Here is a 21,819-nt window from a genome sequence, read left to right as displayed (position 1 = left end):
AGAGAAGTATTCTTCCCATAGAGCTGAAGAACTAGCCCCCAGAAGGAGTTCTTTCTGATAAGGGCTCCCTGGTGCTGGGATTGTTAGCTTCTGCTGTAAGAAGAGGCCAAATGAAGCTCAGGGATGGTGAAAGGTTTGTGGGGTTGCATTTGTTAGATTTCTCATTGCCTAAAGAAGTCACTGCCAAATGGGCTGCTATTTCTGTAAATGAGAACAAAATATAAACTTGAATCAGGCTAACACAAAAGGTTTTGAAACTGCTGTAACTACACTTCAGGAATCTCTTAGTTGTCTAAAGATGCAGTTCACTAAAATACAGAGTTAAGAATATTGGTATGTTTATTAGAGGAGTTGCACTGGTGCCTACTTAAGACCTTCACCCCTATGTTCTAGTGTGCTTGGTATAAGAAGGTACTCTGCATGCTATCACCAGAGAAATGTAAGCACCAACCCGGCCACAAACCCTTGATTTACAATGGTGTCCTTCCTGCAAAATATGCTAAGGCAATGGTGGCATAAAACTTGTGGGAGCAACCGACCAATATTTGATTTGAGTTAAGGCCCACTCTAAGAGATAGAGCATATATATAACTGTTTGGGTGACCAAGAACCAGATGCTAGATAGCTCATGGTCCCAGGGTAATTATGTATACATATACATACATATATATTATATGTGTGTATAGGATACATGTATATATATATGCATGTATAGAATATATATATGTATGATAGACATTATACACATATGTACATACATACACACACATCCTATAGGTTCTTTATGTATATATTATGGCTTCCAGTTTAGTGCTTTCATGGAACTTCTGAGTATATGAATGAATGAGTCTCTGATTCTTATGTCTTCTCTTGGGCTCTTTGCCTTCTGTCTTGTCCAAGTCCCATGTGACAGTTTTTGTTTTACCTTATTATTATATTTATTTATTGGAAACAGGTTTGTTTTCTAATGAGAGACAAAAAGGGAGTGGATCTCAATGAGCGGGGAGGAGGAGAGGATCTTGGAGGGGAAACCAACATGATCAGAATCCACTATAGGAAAAAAATCTATTTTCAATTAAAGAAAGGTTATCAAAGTATTAAAAACCATAGTGAGTAGATACAACCACTTAGACCCATCCTCTATCCTAGCTGTCCAATGGTCTCAGGGCCCCAAGCTTGGGTGCACACAAAGTAGTATTTGCTGGTGGGAACAAGATGGTAGCAGGTCCTAAGACTTTAGAAGATATCATCTCCTCACTCAAAGGTTTCCTTCCACAGACAGTCCTGGACTCTTCAGTATTAAACAGGTGGAGAAAAAATACCTTTCTGCCTTTATAAATACACATCGTGGATATTTCAGGGCATTTGGAAAAGAAATCCATTAAAAAAAATATGGCATTTAGCATAGCCACTGTACTGTGTGTGGGCACTTCATTTGAAATCAAATGCGATCCTGTTGTTTATCCCACCTGGTTTTGGGAATGTGTTTCCTAACACTCCCTATAACTGGGCACTTCAAGGCTTATCTTGTAATTTGATAGGAGAAACGGGATATGCAAAAGTCTGTCAGAATTTCTAACAGGTCCGATAACCAACTCATCCCAGATCGGTGCAACATAAATTTGCAAAAAGCTTGAATGAGCAGCCAGACTTCCTGATACTTGTGAAATGCAACCTTGTAGTCCCTTAAAAGCCCTCCAGCCTTACTGTACTTCAGACAGTTCTTCTATCTCAGATTACAGAGAAGCAAAGATACCAACTTATTTACTAGTAAGCATCAGAGTGGCCTTTGTAATAGTGTATCCATACTAAAATTAGACTTGATTTTAGAAATACACTACACATAAGTAATATTCAGTATTCATCCATATGTATAGATTATTTCAGGGGCTCACTGCCCAGTCCCATCTTCTGAACCACACCAGCCTTTGTGCCAGCATGCACCGTTTGGCTCCCAGCATTCCTTTCAGGAAAGTAGAGGAATATGTCATAGTGGATTTATTTGCAATGTCTCACTCTCTCTCACAACCCTCAGTGAGCAATGAGGGTTGACCAGGGAGGCATGTACTACACAGAATGCTTGTGATTGACAAACCATCTAGAAAATACAAAATATACATCTTGGAGAGACTTAGTCATTTTATAGGGGTTATCAAAACATCACAGAAACAGCAGCAGCCAGCACTGGTCCATCCTGTCATTTCTGTCTCCCATTGCACAGAGCAACTGCCTCCTTTTTCAGAGAGGTTCCATGGAAAGATTCTGACTGGCCTCTTAATCCTCTCTGTCACGTCAAATGACTTGCTACTGTCTTGATATAGAAACTTCCCTATAATATCTGTCCTCTTGAAAAAAAAGTTGAAAAGAAATAAACCTTCCATGACTACTGCTAAATGATATTTATTGTAAAGTGACTATCAGGTCAAAAGGCATTTGTGCTGATTGGCTCTGGGCCATTGCTGGACAACCAGAGAGCCAGGTTTTGCACAGTTCTGAGAACAGTTGCTCAGATGTGGGTCAGTAACTGTATAACCTTCCATCATGGTGTTTGGTTAAGCAATCCCTTCTTTTCTCCACTGTAAATTAAATGAAGAGGTAAGGTTAAAAGAAAGGTATGATGTTCAGTAAATGAATCCCGGGTCAGGTAAATGCCTTTGGGGAACTGAGCACCACATCCACTCTGGTGCCTAATGCAAACCACTGAGTATTTTTAGGAGGGAAAAGTGCAGTGTTCCACAAATGAAAGGCACAGAGTTCATAACTAAGGAACAAGAGGGAACAGAGAGTGCAAAATTATTAGGTGGGAAACTGTGGGAAGGTATAGTTGAAAATCCAGGCAATTAGTGGACTTGGAAGAATGTCATGGTTATCTCAGAGCATCTGAAAGTAAGTCTTCACTGCAGTTGTTTATTTTCATACTTCACCTTTTGGTTACTAGATCAAAATACCCGAGGCTGGGAATTTTATAAAGACAAGAATTTCATTTCACTTCCAGTTATGGAGGCTGCTAGTCCAAATGGCAGGCATAGTGGCTTTCATGGGTCTCTTATTATTATGTCACATGATAATGGAGGTCACTTCAATAAGACTATTGGGGTACAGGAGAGATCACAGACCATGGAGGAAGCCAGAGAGTGACTAGAGTCCCCTGAGACTATTGTAATCCTCTCCATGGGCTCGTCACTTCCAAAAACTTAACCATCTCCTAGTGGGCTCCACCTCTTAAAGGTTATTATTAGTATTGCCATGCAGGAGGGCGATTTGTGACACATGAACCTCAGCCATGCAACGAGCCTTAGGGTGTCATACAGAGACTCATGCGGTTCTGGCAAGGCTGGTGTGGCATGTGGATCCTGTCTCAGTGTGCCAACCAGCCCCTTTCTGCCCTTGCTCTCCCTCTGGGTTTCTCTGAATGACGAGTCCATCATTAGAAACAGCTGCAAACAGGCTCCGTATCCAAACCCTATCCGTGGAAATCAGGGCTGCTGTGGTGAGCCACCGTCTAATTTTTAGAAATTCTTGTGCAGGAATGTGTCCTCACCCATGTCTCCAGGCACTGAGAGAGTAATGTTGATTTATTAGTCCGGTAGAATCCCACTAATTAGCGTTAATGACAGGGGAACCCATTGTGGATTGTAGAATTTTGCAAATTAGTGAGTACATGAGTAAACAATCAAAATCAGGAGTCTTGCGCTGGAAAAATGTTCTTTTTTTTTTTCTATTTATTTTGACAGGAATGTCTTTAATGTTGATTGTTTATGATAATTCTTCATCTTCTGTGGCTGACTTCGGACTTCTTTAGAAGGGGTGTTTGTGAGAATGAATGGGATAATACTGAGAAAGCATTTGGGCAAAGGAGCAGGACATCAGGTGGGGAAGCACCTCGTGAAACCCTGGGCTGGAGGAGGGAGCCTGGTAGGAGGCCTGTGGGTGGGGATTCGGAATCAGGAGCTTACTTGAGAACACCATCTTCAGTATTCAATTCCTAAAGAGAACAGACCTCTGCCTGGTTTTCGTGAGGTTTGGAGGTCACAGAATGCTCACGCAAGCTGCCGTGAATGACCTCAGGTATTATTAGGTGGGGAATTAGTCGTTTTTCTATTACTGTGATAAAATGCCGTGACGGCGGGAATGTACTAAGGAGCTTCTCTGGCTCATGGTTCTAGAGGAATCAGATGAGGGCAGAGCAAGAGCAGGGGCATAATGGTTGAAGCAAGAAGCTGAGAACTTACATCTAAAAGTGATCGAGAAGCAGAAAGAGTGAACAGGAAGCGACTTGAGTCTTAGCCTTGTGAAGCCCGCGCTCCTGTGACATACCTCTTCCAAAAAGGCCATACTTACTAAGCTTTCTCAAATAGTGCCATAAACTGGGGACCAAGTATTGAAATTCCGTGGGGGATATATCAGTTGAACTACCACAGGTGTCTCCAAGAAGCAACTCTTAAGTTCTGAGATATTTAACAGAGGTGAAGTTCACTAATGCTTGCTTGCTTGCTTTCTTTCTCTCTCTCTCTCTCTCTCTCTCTCTCTCTCTCTCTCTCTCTCTCTCTCTTTCTTTCTTTGGAACAGAAATAATGTTTTTCTACTCAGAATTAAATGCTTGATATTTTGTATTGGAAAAGAAAATCTCAAGGGAAGTATTTCGAGTACCCTACAGGGAGCTGCGTGTTAGTACCCACGAGGTTAGGCACTGATATAACCATATGAGTGAATAAGGCAGAGCTGAAGACAAGTTGGTCTGTAAACTGAAGAAGTTAAGGTGTATGACTAGGGGCGAAATCATGGAATTCTCAAATTATACTCTCGATTTAAGACAATAAAGTATCATGTAGAAAGAGGCAGAACTTTGCCTACCTCAAAAACTGAACTTGGTTGTAGTCTTAGCTGATGACAGCTCTGGTCAGCTCAGTGCCCCAGGCTTGGAAGAAGTGTGAAGTTCAAGCTGTGGCAACCAGAGACAGGGTACACAGTTTTTCACAACATGATAAAGTTGTCCAAGCAACATTTAATATTTCAGCGAATACAGTAGGTGTCTAGCATCTTCTAGTCTACTGAATGACACCTTCCATATTTATCATCTGACACCCTTGACCTGCTGCAAAAGAAGTAAAGGGAAAGTTCCCAGCCTTGCCCATAGTTGGGTCTGACTGAGGGGACAGGGCTCTGCTGAGAATTCCTCATCCCTCCTTCTGTGCTTCCATCTCTGAGAGGACTTTCAGCTCCTGCTTCCCACCCAGCAGGGTGAGCATGAAGGGTTACAGAGACTCCTCTATCTGAACTTGAAAATAAAGAGAGGTACATATCTAATCTAAAGCCTCGGAAAACTCTCTAACCCAACTTATACTTTGGGCTTGCACATTTTGAAATAGCTGTCTGTAAATCTGACTGACTGACTGACTGACTGACTGACTGACTGACTAAAAACTTCAGCGAGCTTTGGGATTCTCTATTTCCAGCCTTCCCAACCATCCATGGGAGCTTCTGTAGAGCCAGAGGAGGATGCAGGTTGGCTTCAACCTAGGTCCACTTTGAGTCTTGAGGGAGAGCATTATAACTCAGTTGTCATGTGAGTCCAAATATGTTGTCATTTTTACTTCTTTGATTTGTTAAACATAAATCAACGAATACAGAAAGGAGACACAAAATATAATGACTACTAAACAGAAAACTTCCTTTTCAGTGTTATTGGAGATTATACTTGGGCTCTCTTCATCTTTCTAAACAAACAAAGGTACACAGGGGGGCTGAGGAGACAGCTCAGTGGTTAAGTGTTTCAGACTGCTTTTCCAATGAACCAGAGTTTTACTTTGGGTGACTTGCAATTATAATTCCACCCTCTGGGAATATGATACCCTCTCTGGCTTCTGGAGACTGTCTTTAAAATCAACCAGTCATCAATCAATTGATCAATCAACCAAAGAAAACAAAACTACCATCACCACCAATAACAACAGCAACACAGCCATAAAAAAGTCATAGAAATAAACACAAAGATCGTATTTCAATATTCTCTGTGTGTTTAAAATGCTTTTCACAAGTCAGTGCTCAGTAACAGCATTATTATAAACCCTGTGTTGCCCATAAAGTATCAAACTGTCTTTTTTTTTTTCATTGTATGAGGCGATTCATAGGAGTTGAGTGATCATGAACCCCTAACCTATTTATGTTTAACTTATCTAAACATCACCCAAGAATTCCACCTAATATTCTGTCTGTTTAACATGGTTAGCCCCTTGGAAATTCGAATATTAACAAGAGCAAATTGCACTCACACTAAAGTGTGTTGTTTAGATCTGATTCCAGTGTTGCACGAGAAACAGAAAGGGGAGGATTCATTTCTTATCCTCAGGACTGGAGGGGTAGCTCAGCTGTTAAAAGCACTTGATGTTCTTCTGGAGGACTTAGCATCAATTCCCAGGACCCACATGGCTTACTAGTCAGCTGTGACTCCAATTCCAGGGGATCTGAGCCCTCTTCTGGCCTCTTCTCTAGAACCAGCCATGAATGTGGTACACAAACATGCATGTCGAAAAAAACACTCATACACATAAAATAAAACGAAATAAAAGTAAAGGTAATTTAATTTGTCATCCTCTGTGTGTGATGTCTCAGGTCACATGTGTTTTTCCATGAGCCCCATCTGTCCAGGAATCATCATAGAGAAAACTCCCTTCAAAACCCAACGCCAACTCAAACTAGAGAACCACATTGTTCTCAAATAGGGTGTAGCTGGCAAAGAGAGGCCACATTCCCATCTATGGGCATTGCTGAAGGGGTTACCTAGGGCCACTGCTACCTATGACTTCAACTGGAGTCATAATTTTACAAATCCCCAGAGGAGTCAGGGTACCAAAATGTCATATTGTTTTAAGTGCAAAACATTAAAATACCAAAAGAGTCTAAGTATGCTTGGTATACACACAGACATAGTGTATGCAACATACACATGCACACACCAGGAAGCATCTGCTATGGTAGGCAAGAGGCAGAGTGCTGGGGGTGCAGCATGCCCATACCCACCTCTGTATGAGTGTATCTGCCTCTGCAGAACTCACCCATGCCTTACTCACGTGTGTGTCTCTTTTGCTTGTCAGACCTAGTTCCCAGGTTTGCGAGTCTTTGTTTCCCCAGCAATGCTTGAGCTTGCAGTTGTAAGGTTCTGTCTTTGCAGGTATGCCTCTCCATGTGAGCTCCAAAAATGAATTATTATTATGCAGAATTCTTGGCACTCTGAAGGCTACTGCTGTGAGACAAAGCACCGCTCTCACTAGGGAGCTGCGAGAGTTCTGTGAGAGTGAGTTCTGCCTGATTCCAGCTTGAGATTTCTGGAGTAGGGAAATACATGGGGGGAATCATCAAATATAAAGAGTGTGTTCTTGGGCTGACAGAAGAGTAACTGGATAGGTCTGCAATCTACAATGTCAGAGGTCTGAAGGTGAAGACACTGTCCAGTTTTGCAGAATGTGAGGTTATTAGCCCACACCTCCCTTTTTTCTTTGCTGTGGACAAAACCAAAGGCTTGTCTTTTGAGGGATGGGGGCTTCCACTCTCACCCAGCCTAGTGTTGAGAGCATCTCTGGTGAGCTCCCCAGGCCAACAGAAAATAATGGTAGCATCTCCTAAGTGATAAGATGTGGTGTACAGTGAGTTTAGCTTAGGCATCCAGAAATAAATGAAGTAAGAGGGAAGATGATTTGGTCTCAGTGTCTTTTGCTGGCTATTTTGAGAATCCCCAGGCAGAAGCTTGTGGTTTATTATTCAAGCATTTTTGAGCTCTCTTTTCCTCCAGTAGGGGGATTGGACCCTCTATGACAACAGAAATAGGTTAATATAGGGTCACGCATGTGTCCTTAACATTGGACTTAATCCTGCTGGCATTTATGTTTCTCAGTTGCTCATCCATCCTCATTCCAAAGGAACACCCGAGGCCAAACGCTGTCTAGAGGAAGCTTTTGTTTTCAAGTCCATTGAAAATAGTGTCTGTGCAGAAACAGCATATGTAATTTTTTTCATATCAGTAGAAAGTCTATTAAAAGAATGTGTTCTGGGTCAGGAAGGATTAAGTGGGGTGGTAGATGGAAAGGCAGGGTAGAGGAGGGAGTTTGGGGAGGAATAACAAATAGTAACACCCAATGAAAAGGCTTATATGGGAACCTACTGTAGGTGGTTCCCAAAATGTGTACACATACACATCTAAAAGGGGTTTAGATAGACATCCTCTGAGAGGGGACAATTGTTGCTTGGAACCCCAACCAAGAAGACCCTTGGGGGCAGAGAGTGAGAAAGCCCAGACCTAGACCCTGGGGATCAGGCAAGTGTCAAAAGCAGACTGTTTATTGCAAGAACTGGGCAGGCCTTTACACCCTCCCCCTGAGCTCCTTTGGCCCATGATGTCTCACTTTATGTAGTTGGCACCATCTGATTGGTTGTACTGGTCATGTGCTCTGCCCTTACTTGTCTCTGGGCATAGGCAGGCTTTAGGGTTAGCAGGCACAGAAGCTACTGTTGCGAATAAGTGGGCCACTGTGGGCTGCCAGTTGCTGACTCATTCTGTCTACAGACAATGCTTCCTCAGACATCATAGGCTATCAGAGAAAAATCCGAGTGCTAGGTGTGGGCTACCTCCATTCTAGCAGTTGATTAATGTAACCCAATAGATGCCCAGAAACAACACATTTTATTGACATCACTTTTAGTTACACTGTAGAACGTGACAATAAGACTGTAGTGCCAAAGATGCCATATTCCTAAATCATAAGATGGAGAACCCAAGTTAGTATTTAACCTGGAATCTTTGACCCTACTGGCTAGAGGGTTCTATGCTTGCTACTTTGGGAGAAAAATCATCAATACTGTGTACTCTACAAGTTACAGTATCCAGTCCATAAATGCAATAGTGACCCAGATGTTCTAAGAGTAACCAACCACTTTCTGATCCAAAAAAATAGAACTCTGTGTGATACTGTTACCTGACCAAGAACCTTTGGCTGGGTAGGTCATAGGCCCTAGTGGAAAACATACTACTGTTATTCTGGTAAATGGGCATTTATTAAACTGCTTACTAAAATTAACTATCTTTATATCCATAAACTAGTTCATCTTTCAACCCTCATCTAAGAATCTTCAATTTGTAGTAGGTGGTGGTTAATATAAAAATTCTCAAGTATCAACATAAAGAGAATAAGATACTATGGAATGATCAGTCGTAAGTGGGACTCCTAAGGCTTAGGGGGTGATTGAAGAAGAGGAGTAGAAAGACTGTAATAGCCAGAGGGAGTAGAGGTCTGCTGTGAACAGTGGTTTTTTTGGACATGGCAGGGCCATTACACACATGAACTCCCAGTACCTGTGACTGCATACACAAGACCTGCACATAATCAAGATGGCCCAAATCACCTGGTGAATGGAGAAGACTCTCACAGAGTCTTACACCTGGTTGAGAAGCTATTGGCAATTAATGACTGCTGGAAAATGGGGAGTCAGTTTCTTAGGATATGGTCCTTGATAGCCTGCTCAGCCTCCAGTGGCTGGCGCTACACTCATGAACATACTACCAGCACTAACTGAACTCAGTGAGTTTAAAAAAAAGAAGAATAGAAGAAACTAAAAGGGAAAACAGTAGATGGGAAATAGGGATGGATTTGATCAAAACAAAGTATATTCCATAAAAGTATCAAGTAAATATTTAAAGATTCAAAAGAAAGTATTCTTGGAATTCTGGAAATGCAATCATATTTCACATATACCAGAAGGTTTATAGAGTGATGCTATATGCCCTTTTATTCAGGGTGATAAGCTCACAATAGAGTTAATGTTTGCTATTTTGTCATTTTCCTTTTCTTGACTATCCACAGATTAAGGCTTTAGAGCAAGTCTACCTGTCCAAAGTCCTTTTTAACTTCCTAGGTACATGAATCCTTTCCACCTAGGGCCGTCTTTTCCATCAATTCCAGGACATGGGAAACATCTGCTCTGTCTTGTGGTCTTCAAGGGAGGCTGGGTTGAGATTTCTCAGTGTTTTCTTTATGTGTCTTTATAAGTGTCCCTATAGAGACACTCAGGGATGCTATCTCATCTCAGAGTATCTATCTAGGAATTTGAAAGTTGCATCCCTTAGCTTTGGGGAGGTGGTCCAAAACCCTAGTAGGTACCAAAGGTAGTAGACAGTCTTGGAGTCCTTGTTGCCATGTGCTTTCCTATGTGGACATATGTTTAGTCTATAAACTATGCATAGTGTGAGATCAATGATAACTTATAACAACTAGAACAGTTACAATCATATGGTAAAGTTATCTAAAACTATTTCTGGAATTTTTTTGTTTTTTGTTTTTGTTTGTTTGTTTGGTTTGTTTTGTTTTGTTTTGTTTTGTTTTGTTTTGTTTTGGTTTGGTTTGCTTTGGTTTGCTTTGGTTTGGTTTTGGTATTGGTTTTTTCGAGACAGGATTTCTCTGTATAGCCCTGGCTGTCCTGGAACTCACTTTGTAGACCAGGCTGGCCTCCAACTCAGAAATCCTCCTTCTTCTGCCTCCTGAGTGCTGGGATTAAAGGTTTGTACCACCACGCCCCAGAAATTTCTGTTTAATATTTTCAAACTAGCTCAGAGTGTAAGTACCTGAACCTCTGATAAGGATTCTCCATTGGAAAGAAACTGTCATGTTCTTAGCTGCTTATTGTCGCTGTTTTTCGGGAATTTTGTTCATGCATAGGTATATATGTTAGTCATGCTTCATTCAATTTGGTGGCCAGTAAGTGTCATTAAATAATTGTACCATTTTGGGAACTGGGGATGTAGGTTGATTGATAGCATGTCTATCTAGGTGCATGAAGCCTTGTGTTTGATCTGGAGAACTATATACACCATCACATAAAGGTGCGTGCATTCTTAAACACACACGCACACACACACACTCACTCACACTTACACATACTCATACATACACACACACAGTAACACATACACACACTGGTACATACATTCATGCACACACACACACACTCATTCACACAACTTACTCTTACACACATTCACACTCACACACATACACACACATACATAGTTGTACCAATGTCATTTAATGTTTCTTCCAATGTGATCTTGGTATGGTATATTAATTTTTCAGTGATTATATATGAAACTCAATGATCTCATGTTTTTTCATTGAATTCCACACATATAATATATAGTTGTATATAAAATCTCTCATATATGTAGATATATATAATACAATATAGATGCATATTACTTTTATATATGTATATTCATACAATATGTCTTTTAAATTTGTATTTTTGTATTTGTTAGCATCAGAACTCATAAAAAAAGTGATCCAGCAGTAGAAATCATGTTAGAGAGACTGTGAGGGCACAGGCTTATCGCCTGCCACCTTTAAACTTGTAGGGCAGGGTTGAAATTTTTCTTTCCTTTAAATTTCAGTAGTTTTATTTCTTCTATTTTATTTTTAAAATGTTTTTTATTAAAATACAATTGCATCCCTTCCCCCCTCCCTTTCCTTCCTCCAGCCTCTCCTTTCACCATCTCTCAAACCTCTTCCATGCCCCTTACGTGCTCAAGGTAATAGCTTCTTTCTCCAGGATTATATCTTTTACATACACATATATGTATGTTTATGCACAAATGTATATAAATAGAACTTGATGAGTCTTAGTATGGTTTCAGAACTGACCATTCTGCATTGAACAATCAATAAGGGAATTGTTCCCAAGAGAGGCCAATGCCCCTTCTCCCAGCAGTCACTAGTTCCCTCTAGTTCTTTGTTAGGGCTGAGACCCTTTGAAAATTTGCACCTTTTATGTTAAATTATGCACTGATGTTGTTCTCGTTCTTGTTTTGTGTATGTAGCTTTTTCTAGGAACCACTGTTTCATGGTAGACTTTCTGGTACTCTGGAACTCATTATGTTTCCACCCCCTCTGCCATGAGGTTTCTGAGATGTAGATGCAGGAGCTTATATATAGATGGACCTGTTTGAGATGGACTCTCCACAATCTAGCTATTTGAAATATATTTACATACTGAGGAGATTATTAATTCCATGGCTACAGGACATACTACAGGGTGAAAGTTTAAGAATTCAGAGTAGAGACAACTGCAAGATTCAGAGTCTCCTTCAAAAGTTCCTTGAGATCCACTTCCACAGAACAATTTCTTTCTAGTAAATATGTTTTCTGGGATTTATGGGGCATCTGCCACTGTGTCGGGTACTAGTGCAGTGCTCTCTGTCTGCAACAGGGCTTCTCCATAGTTGTCCCTGGTTTGTTCACACTCAGTGGCAGCCAGCCTCTCCTTAGGATTTCTGAGGCATCAGGGTTCTAGATGGAATCCAACATGCTTTATGATACAAGTCCTAGAAATATTAGGACTGGAGAGAACATACCTCTATGTAAGACAGGCTATATGTGACAAACCTACAGCCAATATCATACTAAGTGCAAAAAACTCAAAACAGTCCAATTAAAACGAGGAACCGGATTCCGTTTCAATATAGTACTTGAAACCCTACCTACAGAAATTAGACAAGAGAGGAAATTAAATGGATCCAATTAGGAGTTGGAATATATCCCTCTTTGCAGATTACATTATACAAAGACAAGGAGGCACTAAAAACTAGAAATGATCACTTTCAGCAAAGTAGCAGTATACAAGATCAACTTAAAAAAATCAGGACTTTTCTATACATTAATACAAACACACTGAGAATTAGATCATAGAAACACTGCCATTCAAAATAGCTTATAAAAATATAGAAATAAACCTAACCAAGGAGATGGAAATTCTTATAAAGAAAATTTGAAAGCTCCGAAGAAGTAGATTGAAGAGGAGTAGAAAAGACAGAAAGACCTTCAATATTCATGAATCAGTAGAGGTAGTTGTAGAATTTTATTTTTCAAAACCTACTTTAATACGGGTTCTTAAATACTTCAGCCTCCCTTACAGCCCACTGACCAAAGGTAGAGGAGGAAAATGGCTAATATGACAAGGGGGACGTGGACCTGTTTAGAAGTAGTTCCTGGGGATGATTTCAATCTTCATTATCTGCAGTTCAATCCATTAGCAAAACACCAAACATGAGTCAGCAGCAATGGCTCAGTCCAGAAGAAATCCTGAGGGTCTGACAATCTGTATGAGTCTGCCCAAGTAGCAGCCAGAACACCACCAGAAGCAAAGAAAGCAAGGTGAACCAATGCCAGAGAGTCTCAGCAGAGTCAGCAAGGTAGATCCCAATGATGACTAGCAAGGTGAACCAATCAATGCAAGTGTCTTAGCAAAGACCAGTGAGGTGAAGCTCAACAAAGACCAGCAAGACAAGGCAAATTAATGCAAGAACTTCATCAGTAGAGACCAGCAAGGTGAAGCTCAACAAAGACCAGCAAGGTGAACCAATTCCAGAGCATCATCCACCATCTGTTGGATTATAGTTATACGGTTTCCAAACATCATGTGTCCTATGAAGAATCCTCTCAAGCAAAACAACACCCTTTTCCCAGGCAGCTTCCAGAAAAACATCACATGACACAACTGAGTCTCCAGCGAAACCGGAAATTCCCACTTGAGTTAATATTTTGAAAGTGGACATCAATATAATCCCAATCAAAGTCCCTAGGACACTTTTCACAGAAACAAGAAAAGCACTAACATTCATCTGTGGGGAATGGGGAGGGACAAGTGAGAGGAGGGTCTGCTAGCAGCAGTGAGAGCAGTTGTTAGAGGACTGATGACTAGCAGCAGTAACAGGAATGGAGGGTTGTCATCAATGTGACTGGAAGCTTTGGGAGTTGGCTGTTAGTGGCATATTTGGAGTGCATGTGGATGACTGATTAGTTGTTCCGTTGGGCCTCTTTGATTTAGATGCCATAGTTGAAAGTAGAATTGAGAATCTGTACTAATGTGTTCCAGGCTATACTTCTATGGTATTAAACATTATTTTAAGATAAAGGTATTTGCTGTTTTTAGTTTCCTATCCACTTAAATGTAAAGCATTTCCAAAGAACTCAGTTGTTCTAAGTCCCTTCCTTTGGATTTCACAGCTCTTATCATAGGTCACAGAGTTGGTACCACACCTAAGCAGACAACATCACATACTGCCATCTCTGTCATGTGTTCTCATGATCCATTTCGTCTTCTTAAAAGTCATTTATTTTCCAGAAGTACAACTTCCCCTGCATCTCCCTCTATTACAATGGCTTGCAAGCTCTGGATTCTGGTGACCTCCAGTTGTAGTTTTCAGTAAATTCCCATGTGCTACAGGAACGAAAATCTCTTTTGTTAAGCTACCTTCTGTCGATTAAATTTTTCAGAGCTCATGGACTGATCCTAAAGAAGTAAGGGAAAATATGGTCTTCCCTAATGACATCATCACCCAAGAAGAAAGTGAACGCTAAGACCAGAACCTTCCTCAGAAGAGATGCTTGAATAATGTTGAGGAAAGCGGTTCTACAGGAAGAGGGAGCTGTAGCATGGTAAGGAGAGTGAAGAATTTCAGGATGAAGGCTAAGGGGACAGAAACAGGTCACAGTACATTTGGAAGGATTAAGTGCATTTTATGTTAGTCACAGAGTCTTGTAAACTACCATCTCACTTAACCCTGGCAGTAAAGCAACTAAGGCAGCAAGTGTCCTTACAGTCTATGCTGGGATACAGAGAGATGGCAGCAGCTTTGTAGGGTGATACTCCCAGCCACCTGCCTGTCACAACTCTGCCTTTGAATTCATGTGTGTCCTGTCATCTTTGTCTCCTAGGCAGGATGTTCTGAAAGCTAAGCACTTACATCCTATGAAATCTGCTTGTTCTAGATCAGGAGTCAGTGAAGTGGATGATGGGACAAACCTGGCCCACCACTTGTTTTTATAAATAAAGTTTTATTAGCACATGCTCTTGTTCAACCACTTTTTGTTCTGATCCAGCTGCTTTCTCAATATAAGAGGATGGAAGGGTTGTGGGAAGACACACAAAACCTGGTCATTTACCTTTGGCTCTTTGCTGAAAGTGTGTGCCTACTCGATCTTAAACCATGAGGCTGTAGACAAAATATCACAGGCTAGGAATTCCAATTCAGTCTCATGTCAAACTCTTGTTTTACAGTGGACAAATCCCTCCTCCAAGGTGCCGAGGTTCAGCCTTAATATGACCCCCACCTTCCAGGAGATATTACACCTATTCCAAACTGCACTCACATCGACTTCCTTTTTTTTTTCCTCATTCTTTTCAGTAGTTTGGAAGAAATGGACGATGACTAAAGAGAATTTGGAGACATTCAGGAAGCAGCTCACACAGACTTTGTGAAGAGCCTGCTAAAATCATTTTATCTGTCAAGAACACAGGGAATGGGGGTGAGTTGAGGGTACAGAGTCAGACACATGAGGGGCATCATGACTAGAAGAACAGACAGCCTCTAAGGACTGGGGATTTAGCACCCCAGGGACACCAGCTAATTTGTCCCCCATCCATTAGCCAGGACCCCAGGGCCCCTAGCAAGGACATCTGTTTCTATTCTTTTGCCACGTCTGGCAGAGGCATGGGGGCATCCCTTGGGCTGGCAGCCTCCCTGGTGTTGGGAACTCAGCGGGTATCTGAGGTGGCAGGTCCTGCTGGGGCACATCTGTCCCTCTCTGACACTCACACTGCTAATTCCTCCCTCTCGTGATAAATGCAAATTGAGCTGCTGCGTCCAGACACGTTGGCCTCATTAGCAGGTGCACTGTGATTGGCCCAGCCGATTCTTCTGTTCTAACCTCCATCACCCAGGGGTCGCTCCTCCTTCAGCCTTGCTGCTGCTGAGGAAGAGTTGTGGAGCTCAACAAAGACAGATCTTTCTAGGGAAATAAAGGCCAATGTTTCCCAAGGTCACCCTCTGTCTGGCAGGTCAGTGCCTTCTGGCCCTAAAATGATCAAACCCTGACCAGAAAGGACCTGGGCCCTGAGGAAATTTCTAGCCCTTGTTGTGCCTTTCCAGGGCAGAGTGGTCCCCTGCTTGTCAGCCCTGTAGACAGAACACAAGGCACCATGCATTTTTAATATGCATAAATTCATGCTTGCTACTTAGAAATGTAGTCTGATAAAAGATACTATCAAATTATCACATTTTTGCTTTTCCTTTTAGTCAACTGAATCTATACCGCTGAGTAATTTTTTTTTCTTGGCCTAGAAATTTAACAGCCTAGAATGAGTCTGAAGGTTCTCAAACATTCGACAAGGACAGTTGGACATGGAAAGCCAGGAATCAAGTTAAAGATGGTGTTCTTGTAAGTAGAAAATCAGCCACAGCCTAGGACATTGGAGGGGTCTTCACTAGAAGTCCTTAAAGATGTAGATGCCAATAGTGTGTTTGCTTCATAAACATAGATTGGCTTTAATAGTATAAGATAACAAGGGCTTAAATAGAATATTATTTGATACCAACGTGCGATTTCTACTCAGCCTTGTTTTTCTTTGTATTAAAAAAAAGAGGAATTACATTTTATTCACTGTGTGTGTATGTTTTCTTGAGAAAGGACAATTTTGAGTTTTTGCTTCAGAATTCTACTTTTCAGAAAAAAATTTAACTAAACTTTCAGAGCTTCTGTTCATTCTTCTTTGGCTCTGTCCAATTTCTACAACATAATCAATGAGAAAACTTAATTTCACAATATAGCATACAATTTCCCAGTGATTAGCTTTGTGCTCTCCGTTTTTAATTTTTATTTTAAATGGGATCACTCTACATTTCCTAGGCTGGTCTTAAGTGACTGGGATTGTACTGGCTGGTTTTGTGTGTCAATTTGACACAGGCTGGAGTTATCACAGAGAAAGGCGCTTCAGTTGGGGAAGTGCCTCCATGAGATCCAGTTGTGGGGCATTTTCTCAGTTGGTGATAATGGGGGGAGGGCCCATGTGGGTGGTACCAGGTCTGGGCTGGTAGTCATGGGTTCTATAAGAAAGCAAGCTGAGCAAGCCAAGGGAAGCAAGCCAGTAAGTAACATTCTTTCCTGGCCTCTGCATCAGTTCCTGCAGAGGTATCACCAACACCCCAGTCTACTTTGTGCTCATTTCCCTTATAATAAATACAAGGATGAAAATGAAAAACACTCTATAGATTGTATGGATGACCAAGAGTATAGATGTTTGCCACAGTGACCGTGTGAGTCTCTTGCTCATGGCCATAGAAATAATACTCTGTATTTGCTAATGACCTGTTTTTATGGACTCGATTAAACCTTTGTCATCCTTTCACTGTGCAAACATAATATGGTTCCTGTTTTGTTTTCCTTTTTTCTGAAACATTACTTGTTCCCTAAGATTCAGACCACTGATTAGTTTCCTTTTTAAGCTCTCCACAGACAGAATATGCTATTTGCTTGTCCTGAGAGACTAGAGCTAAGTGGTGAGGAGAGACATGGAGAGGAGCGGTAGAGTCTCTGAAGACCCAGAAGAGGAACAGAGCACAGTGGTCTAGGGGCTACTGACAGTCCAAAGACTGTCAACTGCCTGGCACAGTTGCCAAGGGCGTGTAACCCCCCTTTCCACCAGCTCTGTCCTCACCACCAACTCCAAATGGAAGAACCCAGAACTTCATATACCGTTGTTTCCTTTTCTTACATGTTCCTCTTCTTAGCACAGGGGCAGAGGGCAGGCAGACCTTCATGTACGTGCTGGGCAAGCACTCCACTGAAGCAAACCTCACCTTCTTTTTCTCCTTCATTAACATCACAGGGTGGTGGAGGAAAAGAGTGACTTCTTGAGTCCCTGTCCCTTCCTCATCTGTCCCTTGGAGTGAGAAATGAAACAAACCCTTCCCACTTGGGAGAGAGAATGGTCTCCAGAGCCTGTGGGCCACTTCTGAAAGGCTGCACTCCAGATCTCTGGCCATGCCCTCAGTCCCAGCCCACTACCATACCACTTTCTGTCACCTGCAGTGGTGGGGTTCCAGATGTGATAGCACCTTCTCCATCTGGTGAGGACTCTAGTTGTTTATCTCTCCCTCTGCTCCTGCTATGCCTAGATGTTCAGTCATTGCAGCCTTACAACTCTGGCGAGGCCTTTCCTCTTACCATTTCTCTATGTCTTACATTTAAGTCATAAACCTCTAGGAGTTTGAAGTTTTGGGGGTTCTCTTGGGCAGAGCTCTGCTTTGGATTAGTCAAAGCACATAAATGAAGTGCTACCCTCCACAGACTCTTTGGATATAGGTGCAGTTCTCTGGCACCTGTTTCTTCCAACCCCACGTTCACTTGGAGCCCCACGACTGCAGGGGAGTCACTGCAGGTGACAGAAAGACTATAGGGGTGGACTGGGACTGAGCGCATGGCCAGAGATCTGGAGCACAGCTTTTCAGAGGTGGGCCACAGGCTCTGGAGACGACCCTCTCTCCCTCCTGGGTAGCAATGGTTCCTTTCATTTCTTTCTCCAAGGAAAGATGAGGAAGGGACAGGAGAGGGAGGGGGTGTGTTCCAAGAAGTCACTCATTTTTCTCGGCTTGCACAGAGTGAAGATTCTACTGCAGCGAGGAAAGCTGTGTTCACCCATGAATGCCAGATTCAAAGCCGTCCGACCAAACAGAACATTCTTACCACCCATTATCACTACCCACCACTGCCACAGAACTCTGGGCCCAGAGCCCGGGCCAGGTTTTAAGCCAGTTTTCTCACTTGAGGTCGAATGACTGACTACCTTTTCTTAAACCCTTAATTTTATATAACCCGATTTCTTGGAAGTCTGTCAGAGGAGCTCGGCTAAGGTACACGCTTTTGGAAAGAGATGGGTGTCTGGTGGAATTAGCACAGGGAGGCGAGTATGTGGTGTTAAGTTATTTCAGGTGCTCTGCTCACAATCAAGTGAGCTCTCTTCACGAGGTGAGAGCTGCCGATGGATTCTCAGTACAGACTCTGGAAACAACCTGTCACTTGAGGTCAGTCTTTTAACTTGTGGGCTCTGGCTGGATTCAGCCTGTGTTGAGAATGCAAACCTGAATGCCCCCAAGGAGATAATGAAGGCGTGAAGGGGCAGACTACATGACCACAGGTGAGGGTAGCCACAAGGGCAATTGTGTGTTGCAAGCCCTGATGCTGCAGGCATTTAGATTAAATCTGCTTTAGCAGAGAGAGGAAGGGCTGCAGGTGTTCCCAAGTCCAACAGATCCATTTATAGGGCAAGCAGTGGAGCCCCAGGGCTTCAGCTGGATCTGATCAGCATCTAGGCCGGCCGTTACATAACACATTGGATTCTGGTCCTCTGCGTCCAGCCAGCATCCTCTTCTATTTCTGCTGCAGGTTCCTGTGGGTGCAAACACCACTGTACATTCTTCTGCAAGCTCACTAACCTTTCTTCTAGCGTTCTAACTTTCCTGAGTCCCTGCTCTCACATATGACTAGACCGTTTTTTCTCATGGTTGGTATAGAGGTGAAAGGCAGTAGCATGAGTTCAGAAAACAGAGCAGAACAGTGATCAGAACCAGCCGATAGCAAATGCCTGCTCCACCCGTTTCTCTGTGACCTGCCCTCCTCTCCCCTTGTTTCTTTTCTCCTATCTTCCCCCTAGCCCTACTGCCTTCATCTTTCTCTGCATTTTCTAATATGGTTTTGACCTCCTAGTTCAAGAAGGAGAAACACTTGAGTTGTACACATGTCAACTACTCAATCTGTCTCCACCAAAGGGATGAGTAACAGCTTCCTCTCAATACATAGTTGGAAAACACTGGGTTTGGGATTTGGGGTTTGAATGGCCTGCCCAGGGAGTGCAAAGTTAACAATGTATTTGTGGATGTATTTGTGTAGCGCACATCTTGGCCAGTGAGCACTAAGATCCATTCAGCCAACTCTGTTATCATCTGTGACGTGAGGTCTGGGTATTTGATGATGCAGGGTAACAAGCAGAAGACCAAAGCCTCGTATAATGGGGAATAGGGGTTGTGGGAAGCCGCAAACGCCATTACAAGATGGCGCTGGCTACCACTGGCCACCGCCCATGATTATGGGTAAACAACCAATGTGCACATGTGCATAAGAGTTTTTTGCCGAGTCACTGCCTGGCCTGACGCATATTAATGAGGTACTGGTAGCATAACCAATCAGGTATGGACACGTCACTCCTAGGCCTACATAAGCAGCACCATTTCTTGGCTCGGGGTCTTTTCGCCACTGTAATTGAGCTCTCCCAATAAACATGTGCAGAAGGATCCTATTGTGGTGTTGTTCTTGCTGGTGAGTCGGGCGCTCACAAGGGGTCACTTTGGCTCGGCCTCACAGGCACAGAAAGGCTAGAATGCCCATCAGATATGGGATGACCGGAGTTGGAAATGGTCAGCAATGAGCCACCTATTGTCCTTGCAGTTGGTGGTCTGCTTCTCAACAAATCTAGTTTGTTCTTTTATGAATGGCTGTGGATTCCTGTTCTTCTAAAACAAACAAACAAACAAACAAACAAAGAAATAATATCTCTTCTTTAGAGACTGGTGGATTTCTAGTTTGAGGGCAACCTCGTCTACCTATTGAATTCCAGGCCAGCCAGGGATACATATTGAGTCCCTGTAGGGCGTGGGCCCACAAGATGGCTGTGTGACCACACATTGAGGCCTCAGAATAAATGATTGACTGATGACTGCAGATCTAATGGAGGGAGGTGTCCTCTTGGTTGCCATCTACCTTCTGACACATCCTAGTTGCAGTCAGATGGTCAGGACCCAAAAAGGATCCGCTGTAGATGTCAAATTGGATCTTGTTTGGGGCTTAACCTGCAGTGATCATCAGGGAAGAGGCCATTATTCTAATGACTCTCACTACATGAAATGCTACATCTCGATGTCAGAAACTATTTTAATGTAGCTTGCAGCCGCAGCAAGGAATTGATCCTCCAAGACTCTTTAAAGATCCCCCCCCCCCCTGCCTCTGTGGCTTTCTTCTCTCCTCTCTCAGATGGACCTCCCAAGCTTCCCTATTTCTTTCCTTCAGCTTCATTTCTTTAATAATTAAAAGGGAAACCATGAGCAGATGGGGAACACAATCCCAGTCCATTGCTTCTTCCTAGCTGTTACGTATGTGAATAATTTTATATTTATCTGCATTTAAGAAAAGCAGAGAAGATAGAGCTGGTTGGAGAGAGCACCGTGATAGCTGGGGATTTTACTCACAAAAATAGACATATTTCAAATTTTAATGAGGAAATACATTTTGTATTCCTAAGTTCAAAGCTAAATAAAGAGTAGATGTAACAATATTTGTGGGTTTTACATTTATTAAGGCCAGGATAGACAGGGATAATAGCATAACTCAATATTTATGATGCAGTTGCTTCTACATAAATATTAAAATGAGACAGTTATCATCAGAACTATTTGTTGTTTATATTTGCTTTCAAATTTTAATGAACATGAATGCTACTTACGTGGTAAAGTTCAATACTTGAAACTATAACTCATTTGTCCATTAATGAATGTGACTGTGGAACTGTCATAGAAAAGTAAGTTCGTAAAAACTAAATCACGATTTAAGAAACCAGGAGACTCTGAAGGCACACACTCGTAATTGCGGCACTTGGGAGGTGAAGGCAGGAGAATCGTGAGTTCAAACTTACCTCCAGCTATAAAGTAAGCTTGAAAACAGCCTGGGTTACATGAAATAGACACCCCCCCAAAAAAAAAAATAGGAGGAAAGATTTATTTCTAGGGATGTGGAGTAGATACACATCTTCTCGTACAAGTACATCTAAAATCCAAGGACATCAAATTTGAAAAAGGAAGTCCTCAGCAAGGTGAGGAAAAAACCAGCCTGACCCGGGCCTGTGGGGATTGCAGAAAGCATGACATGCTAGTAAGGATCCTAGGGTTTCTCT

General features: G+C 42.3%; 1 long non-coding RNA gene across 2 annotated transcripts in view; it reads left to right on the top strand.

Moving 5' to 3' along the window:
* Positions 1-15,341, top strand: part of Gm36678 — a 28,379-nt gene extending 13,038 nt beyond the window's left edge. For both annotated transcript variants that reach the window (XR_373375.1, XR_373374.1), the window contains exons 3-4: positions 14,316-14,477; positions 15,227-15,341. This is a non-coding gene — a long non-coding RNA (predicted gene, 36678). The remainder of the gene's footprint in view (positions 1-14,315; positions 14,478-15,226) is intronic.
* Positions 15,342-21,819: the final 6,478 nt, after the last annotated feature.

This window comes from Mus musculus, chromosome 1 (assembly GCF_000001635.26).
Source record: "Mus musculus strain C57BL/6J chromosome 1, GRCm38.p6 C57BL/6J".
NCBI classification, from domain to species: Eukaryota; Metazoa; Chordata; class Mammalia; order Rodentia; family Muridae; genus Mus; species Mus musculus.
This window is presented reverse-complemented; position numbering and strand designations above follow the sequence as displayed.